Below are 9,045 nucleotides of genomic sequence, written 5' to 3'. Positions count from 1 at the left end.
CGCCTGCTTAAAATCAGGACTGGCTTACATCACTGAAGAGCAGTGGAACGCAGGGAACTGCAATACTGTCCGGACTGAGAAACAGGCGTGTCAAACAGAACAACAGAGGAAGTGAATGACCTTCACTACTCCACATTTTATTTTTATTTTTTATTTTTTTTATTTTCATTTTTTGCATCTTTTACTCAAGAAACTAATTTTTTTCCTCACTTGATTTTACCTTTTTAATTATTACATTTTTATTTTCAATCCGTATTATTACTGCTGCTATTTTATCTTTTTTTTTTTTTTAAGTGTCATTTTATTTTCTCTTCATTTTGTTTTGGGATTAATGTTCTACATTCTATTTTTATCTTTCCTTTAGCATCATTTTACTCTATCTCAAATCTACCTTTATGCCATCACTCTCTTCCTCACTTTTCCCTTTTCAGTGTCCTGTTTATCTTACCCCTTTCCTGCTTTAGATTTTCCCTATTCTTTCTGTTTACCCCCTTTTAAAATTTCACTCTACTTATATATCTAATCTCCAATCCCCTGCTCCAAGTCCATACACACCTCTCTCTTCGCTGTCTTAACTATCCAAAAAATTGTTTTTCTCTCTGTCCTTTTGTTGTTGTTCGCTTGAATGTAGATTATATCGAATTTTTATGCTTTTTTGTGAGATTGTTTTGCTTATTCTTCTTTTGTTTATTTTTTTGTTTGTTTAGTGCTTCTGTTTTCCCTTGCCTCACTCAATATTAGTTGGTGTTGTAGTTTGTATTAATCCCCAGGTACTTGTTGCTGGCATTTGCTGGGATAAGTGATTGTTCTATTGGAGTTTTATCCCCAATATATATAGTCTGTTTCCCTTTCTCTCTTAGTCTCTTTCTTGTCTCTCTTACTTTTTTTCTTCTTTTTTTCCCTTTTCCCAATTTCATTTTGACACCCCTTTTTTTCTTCTTCTTCTTTCTTTCTTTTTCCTCTTCTTCTTTCTCTACTATCCCCTAATTTGCCTTTCTTTGGTGGTCACCTTTATTGGAGGTTATTAATATCGTGAATACATTTCTGTTCAGTGCCTTGTGTGTTGTACCTGGTAGTGCTGTATTTTGTGCCTTTAAATCGACGCAGGAGAGAGAGAACTACATAACCAGACACCCAGAGAAGAGAGACCATGGGGAGACAAAGACACAGCCCGCATATGAAAGAAAAGCAGGCATCACCAGAAAAGGAAGTAAACGAAATGGAAGCAAGCAACCTTCCATAAAAAGAATTCAGAGAAATGGTCATAAGGTGGCTGAAAAGAATGGAAGACAAATTCGACAATATGAGCAAGAACCAAGAGGAAATGAAGAAGAACCAAGAAGAAATGAAAAATGACATCGCTGCTGTAAAGAACTCAATAGAAAGCATCAAGAGTAGACTAGAAGAAGCAGAGGACCGCATCAGTGAGCTAGAAGACAAGATGGGAAAAAATACCCAAGTAGAGCAACTTCTAGAAAAAAAAATTAAAAGGCAGGAGGAGAGCCTAAGGGAACTTTGGGACAACACGAAACCAAACAACATCCGCATAATAGGGGTTCCAGAAGGAAAGGAAGCTGAGCAAGGAATAGAAAACCTATTTGAAGAAATAATGACAGAAAATTTCCCTGATATAGAGAAGAAAAAACCCACACAAATCCAAGAAGCTCACAGAGTCCCAAGCAAAATGAACCCCAAAAGACCGACGCCAAGGCACATTATAATTAAATTGGCAAACACCAACGACAAAGTAAGAATCTTAAAAGCGGCCAGAGAGAGACAGAAAGTTACATACAAAGGAACCCCCATCAGACTAGCAACTGATTTCTCAACAGAAACTCATCAGGCCAGAAGGGAATGGAATGAAATATACAAAGTCATGCAAAGGAAGGGTCTGAATCCAAGAATACTGTACCCAGCAAGGCTGTCAATCAAAATTGAAGGTGAAATCAGGAGCTTCACAGACAAAAAAGGACTAAGGGAATTTATTACCACCAAACCAGCAATGCAAGAAATGCTAAAGGGTCTGCTGTAAAAAAAAAAAAAAAAAAAAGAAATAGGAAGCGAAGAAGGAACACAGGTGTAAAGAATAGGAATGGCGACAAATAAGTACCTATCAATAATAACTTTAAATGTAAACGGATTAAATGCCCCAATCAAAAGACATAGGGTAATGGATTGGATAAGAAAACATGACCCATATATCTGCTGTCTACAAGAAACCCACCTCAGAAAAAAAGACGCACACAGACTGAGGGTGAAGGGATGGAAAAAGGTTTTCCAGGCAAATGGAACTGAAAAAAAAGCTGGGGTAGCAATACTTATATCTGACAAATTAGATCTCAAACTGAAGGACATAACAAGAGATAAGGAAGGCCACTTCATAATACTAAAGGGAGCAATCCAACAAGAAGAAATAACTCTGGTAAACATATATGCACCCAATACAGGAGCACCCAAATACATAAAAAAACTCCTGGAGGATATCAAGGGAGAGATTGACAGCAATACAATCATAGTAGGAGACTTTAATACCCCACTATCACCATTGGATAAATCCTCTAAACAAAAAATCAGCAAAGAAACATCAATCCTAAATGACTCACTAGATCAGATGGAATTAATTGACATCTTCAGAACATTGCACCCCAAAGCCACAGAATATACATTCGTCTCAAGTGCACATGGGTCATTTTCAAAGATAGACCATATGTTGGGACATAGGCAAAGTCTCTTCAAATTCAAGAAGATAGAAATCATATCAAGCATCTTCTCAGACCACAGTGGCATAAAACTGGAAATCAACTACAATAAAAACAACCCAAAGAAATCAAACACATGGAGACTAAACAGCATGCTATTAAACTATGACTGGGTTACCAGAGAGATCAAAGAAGAAATAAAAAACATCATGACAACAAATGACAATGAAAACACTACAATCCAAAATCTATGGGACACAGCGAAAGCAGTCTTGAGAGGGAAGTTCATAGTTCTACAAGCCTACTGCAAAAAACAAGAAACAGGGGTAATAAATTACCTAACCCAACAACTCAAAGAGTTAGAAAAAGAGCAACAAGAAAAGCCCAGTGTAAGCAGAAGGAAGGAAATAATAAAGATCAGAGCACAGATAAACGACACAGAGACCAAAGAAACAATACAAAAGATCAACAATACAAAAGGTTCTTTGAAAGGATAAACAAGATTGATGAACCTCTAGCCAGACTCACCAAGAAGCAAAGAGAGAGGACCCAAATAAACAAAATCAGAAATGAAAGAGGTGAAATAACAACAGATCCCACCGAAATACAAAGGATTGTTAAAAAATACTACGAACAGCCGAAACCGGTTTGGCTCAGTGGATAGAGCGTCGGCCTGCGGACTGAAGGGTCCCGGGTTCGATTCCGGTCAAGGGCATGTACCTTGGTTGCGGGCACATCCCCAGTGGGAGGTGTGCAGGAGGCAGCTGATCGATGTTTCTCTCTCATCGATGTTTCTAGCTTTCTATCCCTCTCCTTTCCTCTCTGTAAAATACCAATAAAAAAAAATGTATTTAAAAAAAAAAATACTACGAACAACTCTATTCCAACAAACTGGACAACCTGGAGGAAATGGACATATTCCTAGAAAAATATAACCTTCCAAAACTCAATCAGGAAGAATCTAAACAGCTCAATATGCCAGTAACTATGGAAGAAATTGAAGCAGTCATCAAAGAGCTTCCGGCAAACAAAAGCCCGGGGCCAGACGGCTTCACGGGAGAGTTTTACCAAACATTCAAGGAAGAACTAAAACCTATCTTCCTCATACTATTCCAAAAAATTCAAGAGGAAGGAACACTTCCAAGCTCCTTCTATGAAGCCAGCATCACCCTAATACCAAAACCAGATAAAGACAACACAATGAAAGAGAATTACAGGCCAATATCCCTCATGAATGTAGATGCCAAAATCCTCAACAAAATTCTAGCAAATCGGATCCAGCAGTACATCAGAAAGATCATACACCATGACCAAGTAGGGTTTATCCCAGGAATGCAAGGATGGTTCAATATCCGAAAATCAATAAATGTGATACATCACATAAACAAATTGAAAGATAAAAATCACATAGTCATATCAATTGATGCAGAAAAAGCATTTGACAAAATCCAACACCCTTTCTTGATAAAAACTCTCAACAAGGTGGGAATAGAAGGATCATACCTCAACATAATAAAAGCTATATATGATAAACCCACAGCTAACATCATACTCAATGGGCAAAAACTAAAACCATTTCCCCTAAGAACAGGAACAAGACAAGGATGCCCACTCTCACCACTCCTGTTTGACATAGTACTGGAAGTATTAGCCATTGCAATTAGACAAGAAGAAGAAATAAAAGGCATCCAAATTGGAAAAGAAGAAGTAAAGCTGTCCTTATTTGCAGATGACATGATATTGTACATAAAAAACCCGAAAGACTCTATCAAAAAACTAACAGACTTAATAAATGAATTCGGCAAGGTAGCAGGATACAAAATTAACGCCAAGAAATCTATGGCATTTCTATACACCAACAGTGAACTTACAGAAAGAGAGACTAAAAAAGCAATCCCATTTTCCATCGCACCAAAAAAATTAAGATACTTAGGAATAAACCTAACCAAGGAGGTAAAAGACCTATATGCGGAAAACTACAGGACACTGAAAAAAGAGATAGAGGAAGATGTAAACAGATGGAAGAACATACCATGTTCATGGATTGGTAGAATCAACATCATCAAAATGTCCATACTACCCAAAGCAATCTATAGATTCAATGCACTCCCCATTAAAATACCAACAGCATATTTCACAGACCTAGAAAGAACTCTCCAAAAATTCATCTGGAATAAAAAAAGACCCCGAATAGCCACAGCAATCCTGAGAAAGAAGAATAAAGTAGGAGGGATCTCAATACCAGATTTCAAGCTGTATTACAAAGCCACTGTCCTCAAAACAGCCTGGTACTGGCACAAGAACAGACATATAGATCAATGGAATAGAATAGAGAATCCAGATATCGACCCAAACCAATATGCGCAATTAATATTTGACAAAGGAGGCATGAGCATACAATGGAGTCAAGACAGTCTCTTCAATAAATGGTGTTGGGAAAATTGGACAGATACATGCAAAAAAATGAAACTAGATCACCAACTTACACCATACACAAAAATAAACTCAAAATGGGTACAGGACTTAAATATAAGACGGGAAACCATAAAAATACTAGAGGAATCCACAGGCAGCAAAATCTCAGACATATGCCAAAAGAACTTTTTCAGTGATACTGCCCCTAGGGCAATGGAAGCCAAACAGAAAATAAACAAATGGGACTACATCAAAATAAAAAGCTTTTGCACAGCAAAAGAAACCATCAACAAAACAACAAGAAACCCCACTGTATGGGAGAACATATTTGCAAATGGTATCACTGATAAAGGTTTAATTTCCAACATCTACAGGCAGCTTATACAACTTAATAAAAGGAAGATAAATGATCCAATAAAAAAATGGGCAACGGACCTAAATAGAATCTTTTCGAAAGAAGACAGAAGGAAGGCCAAGAGACACATGAAAACATGCTCAAAGTCACTAATTATCCGAGAGATGCAAATCAAAACGACAATGCGATACCATCTCACACCTGTCAGAATGGCTATCATCAACAAATCAACAAACGACAAGTGTTGGCGAGGATGCGGAGAAAAAGGAACCCTCGTGCACTGCTGGTGGGAATGCAGACTGGTGCAGCCACTGTGGAGAACAGTATGGAGTTTCCTCAAAAAACTGAAAATGGAACTCCCATTTGACCCAGTAATCCCACTCCTAGGAATATATCCTAAGAAACCAGAAACACCAATCAGAAAGGATATATGCACCCCTATGTTCATAGCAGCACAATTTACAATAGCTAAGATTTGGAAACAGCCTAGGTGCCCGTCAGCAGATGACTGGATCAGAAAACTATGGTACATCTACACAATGGAATACTATGCTGCCATAAAAAAGAAGGAATTACTACCATTTGTAGACACCTGGATGGAATTAGAGAACATTATGCTAAGTGAAATAAGCCAGTCAATGAAAGAAAAATACCACATGATCTCACTCATTTAGGGATAATGAAAAACATTATAAACTGATGAACCAAAAGATAGTTACAGAGGCAGTAAAGCATCAAACAGAGTGTCTAATTACAGCGGTAAGGTTAGGGAGAGGTGGGGGAAATAAGAGATCAACTGAAGGACTTGTATGCATGCATATAAGAGTAACCAACGGATGCAAAACATTGGGGGGTGAGGGCAGGTATGGGAGTGGGGTGGGGGGGGCAATGGTAAGATATGTACACATATAATACCTTAATAAAAATTTGAAAAAAAAATTAAAAAAAAATACTGGTTTGGTGGTGATGAACTCCTTTAGCTTTTTCTTATCTGTGAAGCTCTTTATCTGCCCTTCAATTCTGAATGATAGCTTTTCTGGGTAGAGTAATCTTGGTTGTAAGTTCTTGCTATTCATCACTTTGAAAATTTCTTGCCACTCCCATCTGGCCTGCATAGTTTCTGTTGAGAAATCAGCTGACAATCGTATGGGTGCTCCCTTGTAGGTAATTAACTGTTTTTCTCTTGCTGCTTTTAAGATTCTCTCTTTGTCTTTTGCTCTTGGCATTTTAATTATGATGTGTCTTGGTGTGGTCCTCTTTGGATTCCTTTTGTTTGGGGTTCTGTGCGCTTCCTGGACTTGTAAGTCTATTTCTTTCACCAGGTGGGGGAAGTTTTCTGTCATTATTTCTTCCAATAGGTTTTCAGTATCTTGCTCTCTCTCTTCTTCTGGCACCCCCATAATTCTGATGTTGGTACGCTTGAAGTTGTCCCAGAGTCTTCGTACACTATCTTCAACTTTTTGGATTTTTTTTTTCTTTTTGCTTTTTCGGTTGAGTGTTTTTTGCTTCTTTGTATTTCAATTCTTTGACTAGATTCTTGTGTTCCTCTAGTCTGTTGTTGGGTCTCTGTATAATATTTTTTATTTCAGTCAGTGTATGTTTAATTTCTAGTTGGTCCTTTTTTATATCTTCGAGGGTCTCGTTATATTTATCGGCCTTTTCTAGGATATTCTTGAAAAGCCTTATAACCGTGGTTTTGAATTCTATATCCAGTCGTTTGTTTTCCTCCATTTCTTTCGTTTGTGATCTGTTTCTTTGACGCCGCATTTTCACTGCTTCCCTGAGTTGGTAGGGTAGATTTGTGTGCTAGGTTTCCTATATGGCCCAGTGGGTCGGCCTCCCCAGTTAACCTGAGGTGGACACTCTTGGTGCACCCCTTTGTGGACTGTGTGTACAGCCTTGTTGTAGTTAAGTCTTGATTGTTGTTGGTATCACTGGGAGGAATTGACCTCCAGGCCAGTTGGCTGTAAGGATCAGCTGTGTCTACGCTGGGAGAAGTTCGGTGCTAGAGACAGCCTTATAGGATTAGACTTGCCAAATTGCAATAGCCTCTGTGCTCAGCTTGGATGGGGTGGAGTCTCAGGGTGGAGCAGACAGTCTTGGCTTCCGGTCAGCCTTGCCCTTGCACGCGTGCGCGCCTCCAGACCTCTGCCTTTCCTGGCTCCCGAGTCTCCGCCCGAGAGTCCAGATTCCCCCCACAAGAGCGTGGGTCCCCAGGGGCTCTCCTGGAACTGGGGTTCAGTGCAGTCAGGGCTTGCCTGGAACTGGGGTTCAGTGCAGTCAGAACTGGGGCTCAGTGCAGTCAGGAGCTTCTGACTCCCTTCCACTAGGGAAAGCCTGTGGCAACCTCCGCAGCCTTTGTGCACACTGGCATGCGCGCGCCTGCAGACCTCTGCCTTCCCCGGCTCCCGAGTCTCCGCCCGAGAGTCCAGACTCCCCCGACAAGAGCGCGGGTCCCCAGGGGCTCGCCTGGAACTGGGGTTCAGTGCAGTCAGAATTGGGGTTCAGTGCAGTCAGGAGCTTCGGACTCCCTTCTGCTAGGGAAAGCCTGTGGCAACCTCCGCAGCCTTTGTGCACATGGGTGCGCGCGCCTCCAGAACCCTGCCCGCCGGGGCTCCCCTGGGTCTCCCCTGGGTCTCCGAGTCTCGGGGTGCCTTTCTCTCTACCTGACAGTCCAGACTTCCCCTGTATGAGCCTGGGTCCATGGGGTTTCACCCGGGACTGGGGTTCAGTGCAGTCAGAACTGGGGTTCAGTACGGTCGGGGGCTTCCTTCCCCCTTCCGCCAGAGAAAGTCAGCCAGGCTCTCAGCCGCCCTTCCTCTCTGCACGCACAAAGACCCTTTGCCGTACCTCCAATTCTCTGTGAGCTTTTCTCTTTTCTTCTAGTTGTAGAATTTTCACTCAGCCAGCTTTCCTGTGGTTCTGGATGGTGTCCGTTCTGTCTTTTAGTTGTAGTTTTGGAATTGTTGTGCGAGGCAGCAGTTTAGGTGCTTACCTATGCCGCCATCTTGGTTTCTCCCATAATATTCTTGTATAGTCCTTTGTATTCCTATGTTGTTTATTTTAACTTCTCTCCTTTCATTTGATTTTATTTATTTGATTTTATTTATCTTCTCTCTTTTCTCCTTAGTGAGTCTAGCCAGAGATTTGTCAATTTTGTTTGTCTATAAGAACCAGCTCTGGGTTTTTAAAAATACTTTTTATTGATTTTAGAGCAAGAGGAAGGGAGAGGGAGAGAGAAAGAGAGGAACATTGATGAGAGAGAGAGAAACATGTCTCCTGCTCACCACCTAATGGGGATTGAGCCTGCAACCCAGGCATGTACCCTGACTGGAAATCGAACTGGTGACCTCTCAGTACATGGGATGATGCTCAACCAATTGAGCCACACTAGCCAGGGTGAACCAGCTCTGTTTTGTTACATTTTTCATTGTCTTTTTGTTCTCTATTTCACTAATTTCTCTTCTGAACTTTAGTATTTCTTTCTTTCTAGTGACTTCGGGTTTCATTTGTTTTTCTTGTTCTATTTCTTTAAGGTGTAACATTAGATTGTATATTTGGGATTTTATCTTATTT

The sequence above is a fragment of the Plecotus auritus genome (genome assembly GCF_963455305.1).
Source record: "Plecotus auritus genome assembly, chromosome: 4".
Lineage (NCBI taxonomy): Eukaryota > Metazoa > Chordata > Mammalia > Chiroptera > Vespertilionidae > Plecotus > Plecotus auritus.
This window is presented reverse-complemented; position numbering follows the sequence as displayed.